Source organism: Notechis scutatus, chromosome 1 (assembly GCF_049901735.1).
Source record: "Notechis scutatus isolate UNSWTSFEM ecotype Mainland chromosome 1, rNotScu1.2, whole genome shotgun sequence".
Lineage (NCBI taxonomy): Eukaryota > Metazoa > Chordata > Lepidosauria > Squamata > Elapidae > Notechis > Notechis scutatus.
Genome location: NC_142009.1, coordinates 31571375 through 31592178, shown reverse-complemented (window position 1 = coordinate 31592178; position 20804 = coordinate 31571375). Strand labels below are relative to the sequence as shown.

Below are 20804 nucleotides of genomic sequence, written 5' to 3'. Positions count from 1 at the left end.
GTATAGTGGCACAGAGTTTCTTTCACAGTGTTTTCATAGCACTTGAATGATTGATCTTGAGGTCTCTTCCCAGACTCAAATGCAGTATAGAGCAACTAGAGAGGCATATGGTAGTTATCTATTCTACTGATGTGTCCCTATCTTATCTGGCCTCTGAAAATTAGGAAGTCAATGTTGGTGGACTTTGCATGATCCAAGACCTCCAAGTTGGAGACACAATCTGGCCAACAAATGCCAAGGATAGAACGAAGACTGCACATGTTCGATTTTTTTTCCAGTTGCTTGATGTGCCTTTGATACAGCATCCAGGACTCACATCCACTGTGGAGGGAAGGAATAAGCAGAGCTTGTAAACTTTTAGCTTTGTGAAAACACATGATTGAGCAATCTAGTATGTAGCCGTCCCAGTGCTTGGTTGACATTGCTGATTCTGAAGTTGATGTTTTTGTCCAAAGACCTTTCCCTCAAGATGAGGCTTCCTAAGTATTTGAAGCTGTTTCATTTGTCAGCTGGATGTCATCAACAATGATGTTATAATCTATGGGCTTAGTATTTTCACTCAGTTAGTAAAGTACTTCAGTCATATTCAGACTGATAATCAGACTAAAGGGCATAAATGCATCTGAAAAGAATTAAAATATTTTTTCAGTGCAAACTGAAAGGAAAAAACAGCAACAACTAGTGAAACTCATGTATATGTCTCCACCAAATGCTTCTGTCAACTATAAAACGTGTATACGAAATGTTGGAGTGTTGTTAATTGGAGCAACTGCCAGAACCCTGACACTTCATTTCTCTAACTTTATTTCAATCTTACAAAAACATTTACAAAAAGAGTTTCATATTTAAAAAGCCCTTTCAATGCACCCTATCAAAAATACAATCAATAAAGTCAAAATAACCTGTATGCATATAATTATATCTAATGTGTGATAAAAATGAACCATTTATGATTTGCTGTTTTCACATGCTAAGATAGAGCTGGAGTCACCAAGCCCAGCCTGGAATTGCTTAAAATGACCAATTTGATGGGCACAATCGTAATTGTCTGACATTATTATATATTTTCTTTTCTCAAAAATTATTGGAAGAAAGGTTTCAAGAAAGCTCCAAGATTTGCTGGTTGGTTCAGTGAAATATTTCTGGCTTTCTATGAGTAGGATCCATGGAACATTTGGAAATGATATCATGTCCATTTAGTTTCAGTTGGCCCCCATGACTTCCTCCAGTGGAGGTCTTTTTGCCCTTCCCACACAATCACTATTGAACTCTTCCAGCGAATTCTGACTCAGAGAAATATGGTGTCACTAGGCCACCCCAACTGAAGGTTCCATGCCTCACCAATGTGAAAGATTTGCATTTCTAAGATTCAGAAAGAGGGGCAATTACTGGTGCTCGCTGAGATCAGTGCCTACTCAGTCTTAGTCTAAAATTGACTCTGTAGTTTCCAACCTCCTGGAGATAATCTATTAAGTCAACACTATCACCAACCACTTTTCCAGAAAAATTTCTCCTAGTGTACAATCACTGGGTAGTATACATATTTAAATATGTATGGGTATGTAGAAACTAGAACAAAATGAGAAACGAAAACTCCAGTGAAGCACACTCCAGTGAAGCACACACACAAAGAAAACACAAGCTGTGTCCCTCCTGTTTCATCCTGGAGCCTCAGTCATCATCAATGCAGGCCCACTGATCTTCAGGCTGACCTGGTTTTCCTAACAGAAGATTGACTTGAAGGCATGGCAGATGAAGGGGGAAAGCCTAGTTTGAAAGGTCCAGGCTCTCCCTCAAGCTGAAGGAGAAGAGCCCTTGAAACTAATGCCAAGAAATGGGGGAGATGGGAAGCCCCATTATATACTGGGCAAGAAGTACTTGACTATTCCCATTTCCAGCAATCAACTGACTATGCTATCCTCTGAATGGTTGTGAAGGTGGTCAAGATTAATCCCATGGCAAGAATGCAATGACTGGTTGACTGTGTAATAAGGGAAATACCAGGTTACTTAAAAACAAATTTTAAGTTCCCTCAGATATAAGTGGAGATGGGATGAAGACCATCTCCTCAACTCATAGAGGAAAGTTGCTAATTACTTCATAAGAACATGTTAATCAGACTCAAATCAGCACTTGCAGCAGGAGCTTTCAAAATACAATACAAAATTCAAATATTTGATCCAAATTCATTAAATTGTTTAATTACAATGTTGTTTCACTGCTTGCTGTTACATAACAGTTTGCAACATCCTCCATTAATATCACAATTGCTGAATATTCCACACTAGAGAGACAATGTTCATGTCACACTACAGAGGCAAGCTTCTGGCAATAACCTCCCAGAGTTTCACAAGTGCTTGTCGTTGGTGGCTTCACTGCAGAAAAGAAACAGAAAATATTACTGATGTGACTTTGTCTTGTCCAAAATAATGGATAGAGGTATAGACAAGAGATTGGGGGCCACAATTTCAGATTTTATTGTGAATCTAGTAAGTTAATTTCTTATTGTTTCTATTGTCCAATTGCTAAAATGTAACAAGCTATGCATGGTCACATTGAGGTTCTGTTTCAATCTCTCTTGATCAAAAAAAAAAAAAAACATCAGCTAGCTCAGCATCCAGTACCCAACAACAGTACCTATATATCTCAGTGAAGCCTTCAGGCAGAACACATCTTGTAAGAAATTTGGGAATTGAGGAAATGGACCGTTAGCTCATAGCCTTTATAATGTGGACCCCAGCCATGCCATTATCCTTTAGTTAACAAGTCATTCCCAGCCTATTGTACCAAACCTCATTCACCTCCAATTTGTTTTCACAAACTTCAGTTCAGAAACACTTTCAGGAGCTTTGTGCTTTCAACTGAATGAAGGTGAAATGTGAGTTGATAAAAGTGTTGAGAAAGCTAAAAATGGTGTTGTCTAATAATTGTTGACAAGAAAGTCGGAAGTCATTCTATTTCATAACTAGCACTTTTTTCTTTCTATTTTTTCTTGCACTTCCTTTTTTCTTCTTTTCTTTTTCTTTAAATTTGTCTTTTACTTTATGTAGGATCCTCAATAAATATAAATTTTAACAAATGGAACCTTTGAAAAGCTTATCATGGTTCAGGTAAGCATGTATGAAGCTTAATAATAAAGAAGTTAGATCCTTTTTCTTAAATTGTTAATGTGGCTTCTTAATTAGGCTTTCCAGATATGAGCAATAAAACTTCAGATGACCAATAGCTGATAGCAAATAGAGAAAATACTTATGATCTTGCAAGCAACTAATACTTATGCAGAGTTTTGCAACAGAAAAATACAATGCCCACATATTTCTCATCTCACAACTAAGAAAGACATGGATCTCACCAGCAAACCCTCGCAGCACTTGGCATTAATGCCACAGTTATATGGGAGACTTCCATGCACGCATTTTTTATGGAGGCCAATCTGGCAGAAGCCACCATTCTTCACACAAGCATCAGGTTGTCCTGCATTTAGGAAAAAAAATATTTGAGCAATTATCATCAAAACACAATGGTTATAGATTTTCTTCATGTACTCCTCTTGTCTGTCCCATGGATGCTACTGTATTATCCCCAATATTGCATGTGGGAACTAGTGAAGCCCAGAAAATATGTCAAAGGATATTGAGGGATAGCAGTATAGTCTCATCTTCATCCTCTTAATTACATATGACTTCGAGCACAAAGACAGGAGGCTACTACACATGTGCCAGGATAAAATATGCCAGATGGAATGCTGAAAGTCTAGCATTTTTTATCTATTTCTTTCTAAAGATGTCCAAAAACAACTTCTGATTTCAATGGTTTTGAGGCATTGCAGAGGGTTGGTCAAGTTGTCTCTGAAGTCATCTCAAATCTACAGCTCGATGATTCCTGAACCCTTTTAAAATGTAACTTGGAGAGATTTTAGGGATTCAAGAGGGGCCTTCAAAAGAACCAGGTGTTTAAGTACTGAATCACTAGCTCCCCAAAGCACCCTTTCTCCCACTGATAGTGCCTTTATGTTTGTGAATCATTCACCAAAGTTATATTTTTAATCTCTCCCCAGACTAAGTCCATCACTGGACTGCCATGCTAAAGTTTCACACTAATTTGATAGAGGGGATATCAACTACATGTGGTCCCCAATTTAGCAACAAATTGGGACCAGTAATTTAGTTGTCCCAAAGATGCTTTTTCTTTGAAGACATTTCACTTCTCATCCAAGAAGCTTCTTCAGCTCTGACTGGATGGTGGAGAATGGAAGGATTTATACTCTTTCTAGACAGCGGGACATTTGCATTCTTTTAGCAGGTCATTAAGATCACCTGGAGGTTTATCTGTGTCATCAGGGTCACGTGATTGGTGCAAATGGGTATGGAGCCTTCTTAGAACTGTTGAAAGGACTGTGTTGTAGATTAGAGATAAATGATGTTCTATCCCTCCCCCTCTGTTGAGAAAGGGCTATTCAATTTTGATATAGATGCCCTTTTTGACTCCTCTTGAAAAAGCATCTTTGGGACAACCATGACCTGGATGACTGAGAATCTCCATAGACATTCAGCAATTTGGTTGTTAGATCAAGCAGACCTGAGAAAGTCATGAATATGATGATTGATTACAAAGGCACTTTTCCATCATCTTTGAAACTGAAAATTGTTGCTAAATGGGATAGAAGGACACATTTGAAATTCTGAGAGCATTGCATGCATGTATAACCACAGGGGTTGAATTCACAGAAGTCTTGCTTCATTTAAGAAGTGGTTCCCATGCTGAGCTTAGTCCAGTGAGCAATCATAGGAACTTCTTGCTTTTAAAAGAATTCTCACCACAAGATCTGTCCTATGAGGGAACATGCAACATTGCAATGTACATAGAAAGGGATACTCATTTTATCTGTCTGCCCATCTGGCTTTCTTCCTGCAGAGATCACCAACTTAGCTATTTATCCAAAATTGATTTAGTATAGAAGTTCAGGATATCATTATCATCCAAATGTAACATTTGAGGGGGGAAGGAATGTCATAACACCCAAGAAATCTTAGTTAAGAGATAAAATTTTGCTTCATAGAGCACTGTCTATCTTCCAAATTAATGTTTTTCTTTCAGTAAAAATTCAGGATGATTAAAGAGCCAGCAGACCATAAGGTGGCTGCCTTGGGTTATAAAACAAAGAATTTCCTAATGGAAGAAGGTTTGCTGAAGAGACGTTGTGGTTCACTTTCCAATTTTGACATTCATTGCTTCTTTGCATTTATTCATAAAATGAAACAGATTAAAATAAACATCATGCAAAGTAACTAATGAAGTTCACAGTTAGCTGGCCCTTTCTTCAACCTACAGGTTTGGAGATAGCAATGGTTTTGGGTCTTTGTAGTACTATTGAGACAAGGGTATATCACAAGGGTGAGCAGTAGTAGAGCAGAAAACTTTGTTTCCACATTGTTTGGAGACTCCATTTCTTGTGACAAATGGAATACTGACCCTGACATTTCTGAAAACATTTGAGAAACTTGGGGATAATCTCATATTTCCTGGTGAGAATGTGTAAGATTAGCTGCTAAGCAATGGAAATGAAGCCTAGAGAATTGCAGCAGTAGGAAAATCTAATGAATAAATAGCAATTTTTTTCAGATACTGAAAAGGAAGGGGAACTCCAAGCAGAAACTGCACCAACTCCCCAACCCTAATTCTATGGACTTAAGGATACCGATAAAGGGCAACATGAAAGAAAACAGGAAGGGAAGAGAAATAGGAAGAGAGAAGGGGCAAAGAAGATATGTCAATATGCTCCTAGGAAGAACTTGGCAACTCCCTTTAGACCCAGTCCTTTTTGTGAACCTATAACAAGAAAAATCAGCTGCCCTAGAGCAACATGCAGTCTGTCTTATACAACACACTTCACACTAAGCCCAGGAAAATAAGCACCTTTGGGGGGTGGGAGAGCTTGATGGCATGGACAACTCCCATAAAAAAGAGTTAGGCTTTTGGTCACATGGTTGTTCTTACTATTTTGATTTTTTCCAGGAAAACTCCCCTCCCACCACCCCAACAACCCTCTTAAAAAAGAACTGTGGTTGCATTCACTTAATAGCCTGCAACTAAATATTTAAAGTTAGTAAATAAATCAATGAAAGCCAGTTTGATATGGTGGCTAAGATACCAGGCAAGAAAGTGAGTGACTCTGAGTTCTAGTCCTGCCTTAGGCAGAAAGCCATCTGGTTGACCTTGGGCCAATTACTTTCTCTCAGCAGTAGGAAAGAGGTAATAAGAAAGCACTTCCAAATTCTTGCCAAGAAAACTTCATGGACTTGTTCACACAGACATCAGGAATCAACATTAACTTACAGACACCATAGATATAAAAAAAATAAGGTCAGCTTTATACAAGACATGAAGAATGGTTTTCCACAACCTACTGTATACCATTTTGCCATGATATAATGTGTTGCACAAGTCCAGTTCCACATAATAAATGTACTATTATATTAATTCTTCCATTACCTGGACCCTAGTAATTGGGAAGGTCCCTTAGCAGCAATACTGATGAAGAAGGACAGCTGGTCTGATTAAAGCACTTATCTAAATTACAGGACTATCCATTTGTTCTTCAAATTCACCTCTGACTATTGTAAAGCCAGATGTGTGTGTGATTCAAATCATGGATTTCCCTCAAAAAGTGGGAATGTTTTTTAAAAACAACAACAACAACAACACCAATTTCTATCAGGCTTTCTTTTTTTTTCCCCTTCTGCTTCTATTCACCCCAGTTTCCTCAGCCTCTTCTTACCTGAAGAAACATAGAAGAGAAGAAGCAATGCAAAGGTTAGGAAAAGAAACTTCATGACTGAAGTTGCCTCTGAAATCTCTCCAGCTAGTTCAAAGAAGCAGAACTGAAGAAGAGTTAGGAAGACTCTAGAAAAAGCCCACAGATCTGTCTATTTATAAGTTATGGTATCATAGGAATGTGGAAATATAGTATAGATCACTGATGTGGCAAACATTGCAAACATGTATTTCCTGTTATGCTCCTTTAAAATTACTCCTCCCCTCCCCTCCCAAAACTCAAGGCTCCCCATCGTGTTCACTGGATACTTCTTGTCCTAGGTGAAGTTTGTAGTTTTGCTCAATTGCCAATTGCAGTACTTCCTGCTGCTAACAGGGCAGATGAGCAGCTCAGAGGTGCAAAAGTGGAGGACAGTACTTGGACCACAGAGAAAAGGAAAAGGTTGCAGCTTCATCATTATGAAATTGACTAGTAAAACAATTGGAAAAGGATCAAGGGTTGAAAAGTCAAGAAGACTCAAGAAGAGAAAGAAACTGGATCTACTGGGCCCAAAAGGAAGGTCCCAAGCAGCCACCCTGAGATGACTACGTAAGCCTCTACAGCTGGACAGGACCTTGGTTGTTAGAAAGGCAAATTCAGCAGAGAATGAGTTTGTTGAAATTCTTAGAGTTCCGTTCACATGTATTGTACCTTAAGGAGACTGCTTAATGTGTTGTGGAGGAAGTGTGGGGAAGGACTATTAGCTTCTGAACAATCCGTCTCTAGAGGCTCTGAGTTCAGTAGTTTATCAGAGATTAAATTCTGGCACCTACATCATACAATGTGTGATATAGATACAATCATACATATGGCTGATGTTTCTTTATAAATTATGAAGCTCTTCACATGTGGCCACAACCTGGTCTTCTTCTTATTGGTAAAGGACACGAGGGTGAAAATGATCATTTTGGATTCCCCATTTCACACCAGGCTTGTTTCAAATGGAGTACAAAAAGAGCTGGAGAGCTTCTGATTGGGAGAGCTTGTGGAAATCAGCTTCTTGAACTCAGAATGGCTTTTGCATTGGAAACTCCAGATGCTGTATACACTGTATGCATTCGTAGAAACAATTTAACCTGTGGTAGCACAGCTGGAATGTAACTTTAGGCCTTAACTTACAATCAAGTTAAAGTGCAACACACCAAACACTGACCAACAGAAACCTATCAGCATAAAATCTGCTGCCATCCAATTGGCATTCCTGAGTTGTGGGGGGAGGGGAATCAAGATGATACCCATTATCTAAAACCTACTTCTTTTTTACATTGCAGTCCCTGAAGGTCATGTCCAAAGACTAGAGATGAAGAGAGGGATCCATGCTAATTTGGGCAGTAGGTCCTGAGCTTATCCCACACCTCTCAATCAACTGAGCATGAACATCTGTGAAATTGGTCAAGATTATACCCACAGGTACACTAGGTCTTGTTGCCTATTCAATGGGGAAACCATCAGACTAGCTAAGGAAAGGTTTAAGCTTCTTCATGCATAAGTTGGAGATGAGATGAAGGCATTCTCATGAACTCATAAACATAGGAAAGCTTATGGGTGGAATCGCTCATCATTTCATAAAGATAGCAATGTGCCCAAAAGATCAGGTTTGTTCCTGATAAATCAGTTGGAGATTATGCCTGTCTGAGAATTATTGATTTGCAACAGGCAATTTCTGGATGCCTGACAAAGAATAGCAATGTGCCCAAAAGATCTCTCAGAATTCCAAACCCAGTAATCAAATCCAGATCACCATTTGCAGCAGGCGCTTTCAAAATACAATACAAAATTCAAATATTTTATGCAAATTCATTAAATTGTTTAATTACACTGTAGTTTCACTGCTTGCTGTTACATAACAGTTTGCAACATCTTCCATTAATACCACAATAGCTGGATTTTTCACACTAGAGAGACAATGTTCATGTCACACTACAGAGGCAAGCTTCTGGCAATAACCTCCCAGAGTCTCACAAGTGCTTGTCGTTGGTGGCTTCACTGCAGAAAAGAAACAGAAAATATTACTGATGTGACTTTGTCTCGTCCATATGTATAGCCAGGTGTGGGGGAGCACAATTTAAAATTTGATGGTAAATCTAGATAGTTAATTCTTATTGTTTCTATTGTTCGTCTCCTCCATATTTACAATGTTGACCTCAGCTATGCCATTACTCTTCAGTTAAATACATAATTCCCAGCATATTCTAAATTAACCTCATTCACCTCCAATTTGTTTTCACAGATCAGAGGCACTTTCAGGAGCTTTGTACTTTCAGCTGCATGAAGGTGAAATGTGAACTGAAAAAAATTCACTGATACATGAATTTAGTCACTTTGTCACAGAATGAAATAAGATTTGTTTGATAGGATCTGTTTTTAATGAATCGCTATTGGTTTCTGATTGTAGTTTTATTTCTTTCTAGGTGTTCGCAGGTTTAAGATAACCTGTATTGTCATATTCTTCTATGGGCGCTCTGGCACACATTAAAAATGAAATTCAGTTGCCTGCTCTCAAAAATACATAATACTCATATACACAATACATAATACTCATATCGATATTATGTATGTATGTATGTATGTATGTATGTATGTATGTATGTATGTATGTATGTATGTTGTGGCTCCGATTCCTGAGCCTGCATTGTTAGAGGAAGAGGACTTGGAAGATGAAGAGGAGGAATTGGGAATGCCTTCCTCCCGAGGACCTTTCTCTCTGGCAATGCCTTCCTCCCTGATAATACCTCAGGTTTCAGCAGACAACCGAGAGAAACAGCCTGAGATTAATCAGGAGGAGGAGGGCATATCGGAGCAGCCCCTGACAGGGAGTCAAGTGGATGAATGTTGGCTTGATCCTCGGCAGCGTCGTAGGAAGAAATGTGAGCTGCAACGTCTCCTACGTTGCAGCTCACATTTCTTTCTACAACGCTGCTGGGCAAATCAGAGAGTAAGCTGAGTCATTGAGACACATCCCACAGGGGATAAAAGTGGGTGTGTTTTCTCTGGAAACTTTGTACGGGACAAATTTTTACTTTTCTTTCAGGCTTCGGTATGATTATTTCTTGTGGTCTGCGTTGGAAGATTTAGTGATTAATTCTTCTTGTTATCATTTTCATTTTGTGTTAGAATGTCAAGAACATTATCTGTATAAAGGAATTAACTCTGTAAAGACCGAGTCTTCTTGCCTGCCTGTATTTGTTTGAGTTTGGACTCTTCATCTTTCTTGGAAAGGAGAAAGGTGAGACATAACATTTTTGTCCCGTATCAGACAAAGATGGACCACCACCACCACCAGCAGCAGCAGCAGCAGTTTCAACAACAGCTGCAAACTGAAAATCAAACTCTGCAACAGCAAGTGGCTCAATTAACAGCCCAACTTGCTTTGCTGCAGGCTCATGCAGCTCCTCCTGCCCCTCCCCGTCGGAAATGCCCGGTGGCTGTGCCAGATAAGTTTTCTGGGCAGCCTGAGATGTTCCCGGCTTTCATGGGACAGTGCCAGTTATTTATGGCTATGAGGCCAGAGGATTTCCCAGATGACCGGGCTCGGGTGGGGTTTGTGATAAGCCTCCTTTCTGGCTCGGCCGCCAGATGGGCCACACCTTTGTTGCTCCAGAACAGCCCGTTATTAACAGATTACCAGGATTTTTGGCAACACATGTACCACATGTATGAAGACCCCATACGAGTGCAGACGGCAGCCAGGTGTCTTAAGGACCTTCGCCAAGGGAAGCGCCCCCTGCAGGAATTTATTTCCGAATTTCGGCTTGTATGTCTGGACTCCAACTGGAATGACACAGCCTTAATGGACGCCTTCCAGGATGGCCTGTCAGATGAGCTGCAGGATGAGTTAGTTCAAGTCGAACCAGCCCCGACCCTCGATGCTCTGGTGGTGCAATGCTTGCGCATCAATGCACGACTCCAATGGCGAAAGACCCGTCGCACCGTCCAGGAGCAGCCATCCACATCTGTACCGCAGTGCCCTGTGCAACCAGCGCCCCGGGTCACCCAACGTGTCGTGGCAATGGCCGAGGAACCAATGGAGTTGGGAGCGGTCAGACCTCGCCTGACGGCCCAGGAGCAAACGTGGAGATGCCAAGGAGGTTTGTGCTTGTATTGTGGGGGGGAGGACATTTTGCTATTTCTTGTCCTATAAAGCGAAGGGGGGCACTCAAGCCAGTGCCTGAATCTTGGCCTGATCAGTCGGGAAACAAGGCAGGCCCGACCTGGGGGGAAACCCTCGGCCGGGCACGTATCAAACGCCCACCTGAATTAGCGGAGGTTGACTCTGGGCCCCCTCGGCATCTGCTTTTGGACACTTGGCTTTTCTTGGCTAACCAATCAGAAGGGATTTCAGCGACTGTGCTGGTGGACTCGGGGGCCACGACTAACTTTATGGACCAGGCCTTTGCGGCCCATTTTGATGTCCCCTTGGTTCCGGTAGACCCTCCAATGAGGGTCGAGACTATTGATGGGTGGGAACTTATTGCAGGACCCATTAAATTCACTACCCAGCCTTTGCATCTGGTCATTGGAGACCATGAGGAGGTGATCCGCTTTTATGTCACCGCAGACCTCCATTTCCCATTAGTCCTTGGCATGGCTTGGCTTCGGATTCATGATCCTCAGGTGGCATGGTCGCGGAACGCCATTTCTTTTCCGAGTCTGCAGTGCATGAACCACTTACGCCACACCTGTGGTGGCCAGGACATCCCCACCCCTGCCGTCTCCATACCTTCTGAACTGTCGGACTTCTCAGATGTGTTCAGCGAGAAGGATGCGGACCGGTTACTCCCGCATCAGCCCTATGATTGCCCAGTGGACCTTCTGCCCAATGTACCACTGCCAAAGGGACATTTGTACTCCATGTCTGAGCCCGAGCTGGCCGCCCTACGGGACGTTTTGGACAAAAACTTGGCCCGAGGGTTCATCCGGCCTTCGTCATCCCCTCTCTCAGCCCCAGTTCTCTTTGTCAAGAAGAAGACAGGAGACTTTCGCTTGTGCTGCAATTACCGCCCGTTAAACGCCATCACGGTGCAGAATAGCTATCCCTTGCCACTCATTCCGGAGTTGTTGGAGAGGTTGCGGGAGGCCACTATCTTCACCAAGCTCGATCTTCGAGGGGCCTACAACCTGGTGTGGATGCGAGAGGGGGACAAATGGAAGACGGCATTTGGCACCCAATACGGCCATTTTGAGTACACTGTGATGCCGTTTGGGTTGGCCAATGCCCCCGCAGTCTTTCAGTACCTGATGAATGACATATTTCGGGACATGTTAGATCGGTTCGTGGTGGTGTACCTGGACCATATTCTGATCTATTCCGGGTCCAGGGACAGCCACCTTCACCATGTTTGTCTAGTTTTGCAACGCCTTCGGGAACACCAACTTTATGCGAAGCTGGAGAAATGTCTCTTCTTACAGACTTCTATAGATTTCCTTGGGCACATCATCTCTCCCAAAGGCATCGCCATGGACCCGCGTAAGGTGGAGGCCTTGTGTAGTTCGGAACCCCCTCATCATGTGAAGGATGTTCAATGCCTATTGGGGTTTGCTAACTATTACCGGACCTTCATCCTGGGTTTTGCCAAGCTGACAGATCCAATAACCCAGCTCCTTCGAAAGAAGGTCACGTTCCAGTGGGCTCCCCCACAGCAACAGGCTTTTGAAGCCCTCAAGAAGGCCTTCATCACAGAACCCGTCCTGAGGCATCCTGATCCGCATCGTCCTTTTGTGGTGGAGACGGATGCGTCCAACGTGGCTATTGGGGCTGTGTTGTTGCAAGCCCCGGCGGATAGCATCACTCTTTTTCCCTGCGCTTACTATTCCCGGAAACTCACTCCTTCCGAACGCAATTACACCATCTGGGAAAAAGAGTTGCTGGCTATCAAGGCTGTGTTTGAGACTTGGCGACATCATCTCGAGGGGGCCCGACACAAGGTGGAGGTCCGGACGGACCATCAGAATTTAGAACACTTGTCAACGGCACAAAAGTTGAACCAGCAGCAGATCCGGTGGCCGTTGTTTTTTGCCCGGTTCAACTTTTCTGTGACCTATATCCCCAGTGGTCACAATCGGAGGGCAGATGCCCTGTCCCACAAACCTGAGTACCTTTGCCCCGAGGACCCCCTTCCTCCACGGACAGTGCTGCCAGCAGAATCCTTGGCCACAGTCCAGGAACCGGTGGACTTGCGGACTCAGGTGCAAGAGGCGCAGCGCCTAGATGTTTGGTCGCAGCAGAGGATGGGGGAGATTGGACCCGACTCCCCATGGACTTTGGAGGAGGGCTTACTCAAGCATCGAGGCCGGTTGTACGTACCCACAGGGCTGCTTCGAGCCCTTATTATGACTCAGTGTCACAACAACCCTGCAGCCGGCCATTTTGAGTTTTTTAAGACCCTCCATCTTGTCACACAGACTTTTTGGTGGCCTTGAGTACAGCATGATGTCCACGCCTATGTCACGTCCTGTGTACCGTGCAGGCAAGCAAAAGCCACGACAGGTGCGCCTCCTGGTCTCCTCCAACCTCTGCCGACTCTGGAAAGACCATGGGGAGCAATTTCCATGGACTTCTTGACTCATTTACCATCATCCTCGGGATTTACGCCTGTGCTTGTGGTGGTCGACATGTTGACAAAAATGGCCCACTTCATTCCGTGTCGTAAATTGCCATTGGCCCGTACTACTGCCCGGTTATTCTTGCAGCATGTTTTTCGTCTCCATGGTCTGCCAATTTACGCGGTGTCCAATTTACAGCCCAATTTTGGAAGAGTCTGATGACCGCGTTACAGGTGCAGGTCTGCTTGTCATCGGCGCACCATCCAGAGACTGATGGTGGGATGGAGAAGGTCATTGGCATTCTCAAGCAATATTTGCGTTGTTTTGTCAACCAACGACAGAACAATTTGGTTGCTTATCTCCCTCTGGCGGAGTTTGCCTTCAACAACTCCCAGCACACCTCCACCCACATGACACCATTTTATGCAAATATGGGCTTCCATCCGCGGTTCTTTCTGTTGACGCTCTAGATTCCCCAGTTCCCGAGACTCAGGAGTTCCTGTCGGAACATTCTGTTCAGCAATTAGTTCGACAGCAACTGATACGGGCCAAGGAAGACTATAAGAAGTTCGCAAGTCTCTCTCAATGGGCGACGCCTCCGCTGGCTGTGGGAGACCGTGTGTGGTTGTCTACAAAACATCTTCGGGTCGATAGCCTGATAAAGAAGCTGGACAATTGGTTCATTGGCCCCTTTCCCATCGAGGTGGTCATCAACCCCATAGCCTATCGACTGACTCTACCACGCTCCATGCGAATTCATCCTGTCTTCCACCATTCCCTTTTGGTCCCTGACACCCCTTCGTGTGATCTCCGACCTCCCGCAGCTGATGATCCACCACCCGTACCCAATGATGATGACGCAGTAGACGGCAACATGGTCAGCATTAGGGATTCCCGCTGGCTGAAAGGACGGTTCCAGTATTTGATCGAGAGGCAGGGGGATGGACTGGAGGCCCTTTCCTGGGTGAATGCTTCCACAATCCACGCCCCGGACCTTATACGGAGGTTCCATGACCAGTTCCCCTTGAGACCACATCCTGACTGTCAGACTCGGGGGAAGGGCCCTGTGGTGAGGGATAGTGTTGTGGCTCCGATTCCTGAGCCTGCATTGTTAGAGGAAGAGGACTCGGAAGATGAGGAGGAGGAATTGGGAATGCCTTCCCCCACAGGACCTTTCTCTCTGGCAATGCCTTCCTCCCTGATAATACCTCAGGTTTCAGCAGACAACCGAGAGAAACAGCCTGAGATTAATCAGGAGGAGGAGGGCATATCGGAGAAGCCCCTGACAGGGAGTCAAGTGGACAAATGATCCTCGGCAGCGTCATAGGAAGAAATGTGAGCTGCAACATAGGAGGTGTGGGTGAATCAGAGAGTGAGCTGAGTCATTGAGACACATCCCACAGGGGATAAAAGTGGGTGTGTTTTCTCTGGAAACTTTGTACGGGACAAAGTTTTGCTTTTCTTTCAGGCTTCGGTATGATTATTTCTTGTGGTCTGCGTTGGAAGCTTTAGTGATTAATTCTTCTTGTTATCATTTTTGGACTTGGCAGGCAGCATGTGTTAGAATGGCAAGAACATTATCTGTATAAAGGAATTAACTCTGTAAAGACCGAGTCTTCTTGCCTGCCTGTATTTGTTTGAGTTTGGACTCTTCATCTTTCTTGGAAAGGAGAAAGGTGAGACATAACATACATGTGTGTGTGTGTGTGTGTGTGTGTGTGTGTGTGTGTGTGTGTTTTCTTAAATTTTCGCGGGTACTTACATGTATGGTATTCAGCCTCACAGACGAACACAATACAGAAGCCTGATGATAGCAGATGAGATTCTGCCGAAACGTTGCTACAACTTTAAAAGCACAACTACAATGACGTGGGAAAATACCCGAACAAAGCTGAATACCATATATGTATATGTATATGTATGTGTATGTGTATATATATATATATTCTTAAGTTTTCGCGGGTACTTACATGTATGGTATTCAGCTTTGCTCGGGTATTTTCCCACGTCATTGTAGTTGTGCTTTTAAAGTTGTAGCAACATTTTGGCAGAATCTCATCTGCCATCATCAGGCTTCTGTATTGTGTTCATCTGTGAGATATATATATATATATATATATATATATATATATATATAATATATATATATATATATTGGTTTTCGGGTTTTCTCCCGCGTAAGATTCAAGTATCTAGAGCAGCGCTGGCGAGGTCCCACTGCCATCTTCAGGCTGGTGTTCGGCAGTGCCAGTGCAAGCACTGCTTGCACTGGCACTAAGCCGAAAGCACCAGCCTGAAGATGGCTGGGACTCGCCAAACGCTGCCTAGATACTTTGAATCTTACGCGGAGAAAACCCAATAACCAAAGATCCACATACAAATACCCGCAGAACCTCAGAAAATATATATATATATATATATATATATATATATATATATATATATATATATATACACCCCTACACCCTAATATATAAATACATATAAATATTAATAACTGTCCATCTTGAATGCATAGTGGAAAAAGGAAGCCTGCATTGGATACCATGAAGCCTCCTCCCAGAAGGTAACAAGGAAAACAAGTTGTAAGAATAAATCAGCAAAAATTAAGGGAATGGGGAATGATTTTATGGGATCAGCTCATGAAGTATATATAAGCATAACAATAGATTTATGCAGGTGTTTTCCTATGCTGAAATAGCAAACCTGGCTTGATAAAGTGAGGAAGTCCTCATTTCCAATGTGTGCTTTAGTGCTAAGTCTGTCCAAAACGGTTATTCCAAAATAGAAAAAATTAATGAACATGTCAGCTGGTGCTCCATTCAAAATCCAAGAAAGAAATACTTAGACTCTTTTAATTAGAGAAAAGATATCTTTTACTGGAAATGAAGTGGTAGCAACAAGAGGATTCTGAATCTGAGGAAATAGGTGCATAAATCACATATAAGAAGTGATGGAAATGTTCCCACCCCCAATAGTTCAAATGGTTCTTCCAATTAAAAGTTGTGAATATCATCATGTGGACATCTTCAGGTGGTGATGAAGTTTCTGTCCGTTGACCTTGGCATACTTTGATAAAGGTTTGCAGCTGCACAGAGAAGAAAAAGCTAAGCAAGAAATAGAAACCTAAGCAAGAATGTACTCCCCCCTCCTCAGTTTATACAATACTAGTTTGTATCACCTCCAGCTCGCTTCCCATACTTTTCCCCCCTCCTCCCCCTGTTACTTATGGCAGCCGAAAGATGCAAAGCAAAGGTAGAAGATCTTGAAGGCTGACATTCGGCCCTCCTAGAAAAAAGATGTTAGTCCTAGAAGAGAGAGAAATATAAAAGGTAGTAATTAATAATCAGGCATATAAAATATACATATTTCTAGGGTTTATCAGGATACTTGGTACGAAATGCTTTGATCAGCTTAGGGGCTCTAACATCTTTTTCGTTGACCCACTCAGCTTGGGAAGAAGGGAAATATTTCCAAGCAACCAAATATTGGAGTCAACCCCTCCATTTGTGAGAATCCAGAATTTCTCTAACTTCAAAATGTTGTTCATCCTCAATCAGCAATGGTATAGGAGGATCAGTCTGGGTTGGTCTGAGATCGGAAGTATGTTCAGGTTTTAACAAACTAACATGGAAGACCGGGTGAATTCGTCGAAGGGTTTTTGGTAATTTCAACTGGACTGCCACAGGGTTTACAATCCGTTCAATCGGGAAAGGACCAACATTCTTAGGACCAAGTTTCTTTGACTTTTGAGTGGTTTGTAAATATCTGGTGGACAAAAAAACTTTGTCACCCACTTGATATGGTTTCTGTGGAGTTCTCTTTTTGTCTGCTAACTTCTTATGAGCTTGATGTGCCTCATCTAATGCTTTACGAGCGACTGGCCAATTCAGCTGGAGTTGTGTTAGCCATTCATCTAATGACTGGATAGTAGGCTTCTCACGAGGCAGTTCAGGTATGGGTACAAAATCTTGTCCCGATGCCACCTTGAATGGGGTAAATCCGGTACTGCTATGTACAGAATTGTTATATGCCACTTCAGCAAATGGCAATAGGTCAGCCCAATTATCCTGCTGATAGTTTATGTAACATCTAAGGTACTGCTCCAATACCGCGTTAGTTCTCTCACAAGCCCCATTGGTTTGGGGATGGTGGGCAGAGCTTAAGCCCTGGGTGGAGCCCAATAACTTCAGGAACTCCCTCCAAAAGTTCGAGTTTTTCAGCAGAGAGATGCTATGCCCATATATTTCTTATCTCATAACTAACAAAGATATGGATCTCACCGGTCCACGCTGGCAGCAGATGGCATTAATGCCACAGTTGTAGGGGAGACTTCCATACTGGCATGGCTTGTGAAGACCAGTCTGACAGAAACCACCATCCGACATACAGTTTTTTATTTGTCCTGTATTTATCAAAAATTATTTGAGTGAGCAGTTGTCATCAAAACACAATGATATATTTCACCTTCAATAAATCAGTGAAAGGAGAGAAGAAAGTTTATTTTATTGACTTCATTTAGCCAGCACACTTCATAGCTGTTTAGCTCTTGCAAATGATACTATTGTCAACATGAAACAAGAAAATCAGTTGAGCTTGAGTGTTCTGCAAAAAAAAAAAAATTTGAGGAACATGGGGATAATTTCATATTTCCTTTTGGGAATGTATAAGATTGGCTGTTGAGCAATGGAAAGGAAGCCTAAAGCAATTGCAGCGGCAGGAAAATCTAACAAATAAGTACAATTTTTAAAGATACTGAAAATGAAGGGGAACTTCAAGCAGAAACTGCATTAGCTGGCCAGTCCTCATGTTATGGACTTAAGGATACTGATAAAGGGCAGCATGAAAGAGAACAGGAAGAAAAGCGAAACTGGGAGAAAGAAGGGGCAAGGGAAATGTATCAATACATTCCTGGGAAGAATCAGGCAACTCTCTATAGACACAGACAACCTGCAACAAGAAAATCAGCTGCCCTAGAGCAACATGTAACTTGTTTTATACAACTCAGTTCACTCTAAGCCCAGGGGAAAAACATCTTTGTGAAAATATATACAAACCGCTCACATCCTGAACATAAGCTGTTTCAACTCCTCCCCTCAGGATGCAACTATAGGGTATTGCCAAAACAATTAGATTCGGAGACAGTTTTTTCCCTCTTGCCATCACTCTGCTGAACACCTAATTCTCACGGTGCTGGAATATGTCTAAGTATATTTACCCGTGTACTATGGCTGTATTACTGTTATTCTTCTCAACTTTTCTACTACTTTCTGTTATTGGTATCACTATTATGATTATTATTACTCTGTCGTTTTGCTGAGAGCTTTTGTAGCGGAGACAAATTCCTGTGTCACGCTTGGCCAAAGAAAGGATTCTGTTCTGTTCTGTTCTATTCTATTCTATTCTATTCTATTCTATTCTATTCTATTCTATTCTATTCTATTCTATTCTATTCTGGTGTGTGGGTGGGGGGACTTGATGGCATGGACAACTCCCATAAAAAGGGAGACAGACTTTTGGTTACTTAATTGTTCTTACCATTTTGACTTTTCCTGGGAACACTTCCTTCCCACCATCCCTAACAGCCCTCTTAAAAAAGAATAATCTACCTTCCTGCAACTAAAGAAATAAGGTCAGTAGATAGGTCAAGGAGAGCCACCTTGGCATGGTTGTTAAAACACCAGGTTAGAAACCTGGAGATCATAAACTCTAGGTCTGTCTTCAGCACAAACTAAACAAACTTCAGCTTATCCTGTGCCACTTATTCCCTCTCAACCATGGGAAGGAAGTAATGGCACATCACTTCCAAATCTTGCTAAAAAAAAATTGCAGAGATCTGCCCAGGCATTTGCCATTAGTGAACACTGATTCCTTTTAGTATGGCCTAAAGGGTTGCAGAAGTGCGTTTCCACATAATCAACACCACTATTAATTATTTCATCATCTAACAATCACTAAAATTCTGAGCCTAATAGCTAAAAGGGTCCATTAGCAGAAAGATTGATGGAGAAGGACAGCTGATCTGATTAAAGCACTTATCTAAGGCTGTCCATCTGTTCTTTAGAGTTGCATAGAGATGCTGTGAAACTAGCCATATGTGATTCAAGTCGTGAATTATCCTCAAAGTGGGAATAATTTTAAAAAATGTATTTCTTTCATCCTTTCTCTTTTTCCTATTCTGCTTCTATTTCACCACCTCCCCCAGTTTAATCAGCCTCTTCTTACCTGAGGATACATAGAAGAGAAGCAGCAAAGCAAAAGTGAGGAAAAGAAACTTCATGACTGAAGTTGCCTCTGAAATCTCTCCAGCTAGTTCAAAGAAGCAGAACTGAAGAATTAGGAGGACTCCACAAAAAAACCCAGCAGATCTGTCTATTTATAAGAAGTTATGATGTCATGAGAATGTAGAAATGGAGGATAGATCATTGATCACTGATATGGCATCATTGATATGGCAAACATTGCAAACATTTTACTTTCTCTTACTCTCCTCTTAAAATGCCACTTCTTTTTTATCCTTTTTATCAAAACCTGTTGCACCCCACCCTTTTCACTGGATATTTCTTGTAACATGTACAAGCCTATGGCTTTCATCACATGCATATTGATGAACCTTCAAATGTCACTTGCAACTTTGCTAAAAAGGATTAAGTAGCCGCAAAGTTTGCTGTAATGAAATGCCAAACAATCCATTCAGTTGACATGTGTGATTATAATTATACAGGGATGGAGCTAATATTAGCATTAAAATTTGGGCAATGTTTGCCAATTTGATAAGTGTGTTTGAAGTAATAACAAATATGGAAACTTATGTAACATACTTAGCTGCCTTTTGATTGTTAAATATGCAACCTCATTTATGCAATCACCTATATCTTTGAGAGATGACAAATTGTAGAAAACTCCTGGGAAACTATGGAGAATAATATCTTTGTATTTGCTAGAAATTTCCCAAGCTCCTTCCTTATAGTCCCAGAATATATTTGCTTTTTTATAGGTGGGTCCTCAAATAAATATTAGAGTGTTAAATTTATGAGGTGGAGACACATTAATTCCACTGGAGATATAATGTCTTCTTTTTTAAAAAAACAAACACCTGCATGGTTTTCTTCACAATTTAAAGACCCTCTGCTATATTCATTGCCAAAAAATACACTGAACTCTTATACAGAAAAAAATGTTTTCATTTCTGTGAAGTTTTCCTCAAAGTACAGTGGTTATGACTTTCATGGATAAGTTGATAAAAATGGACCTGAAAGCTACAAATGGCTACAAATGGTCACTAGCTAACATGAGTAAGAATGCTCCTTTCTATCCCCTTTTTTCCTTTCCTTTTCTTTCTTCTGTTGCTTTCGAATCAGTCTTAATACTTGGCAATTGCTGGAATAACTCCCTGCTCCCTCAAGATTTCCAAACTAGTTTGCCAGAACTTGCTTCCTAGGGCTGT

The 20804-nt window shown here is 41.9% G+C and overlaps 2 long non-coding RNA genes and 1 pseudogene across 2 annotated transcripts; 1 reads left to right on the top strand and 2 right to left on the bottom strand.

Moving 5' to 3' along the window:
* Positions 1-2174: 2174 nt before the first annotated feature.
* On the bottom strand, positions 2175-6905 carry LOC113424360 (uncharacterized). Its single transcript, XR_003372488.2, has 3 exons — positions 6779-6905; positions 3353-3474; positions 2175-2375 (listed from the first exon to the last, which is right to left on the bottom strand). It is a non-coding gene; the product is annotated as an uncharacterized LOC113424360 (long non-coding RNA).
* Positions 6906-12073: 5168 nt separating this feature from the next.
* On the top strand, positions 12074-13245 carry LOC148132733 (uncharacterized; annotated as a pseudogene).
* Positions 13246-16209: 2964 nt separating this feature from the next.
* LOC148132732 (uncharacterized) lies at positions 16210-19727 on the bottom strand. Its single transcript, XR_015748635.1, has 3 exons — positions 19583-19727; positions 17641-17762; positions 16210-16665 (listed from the first exon to the last, which is right to left on the bottom strand). It is a non-coding gene; the product is annotated as an uncharacterized LOC148132732 (long non-coding RNA).
* Positions 19728-20804: the final 1077 nt, after the last annotated feature.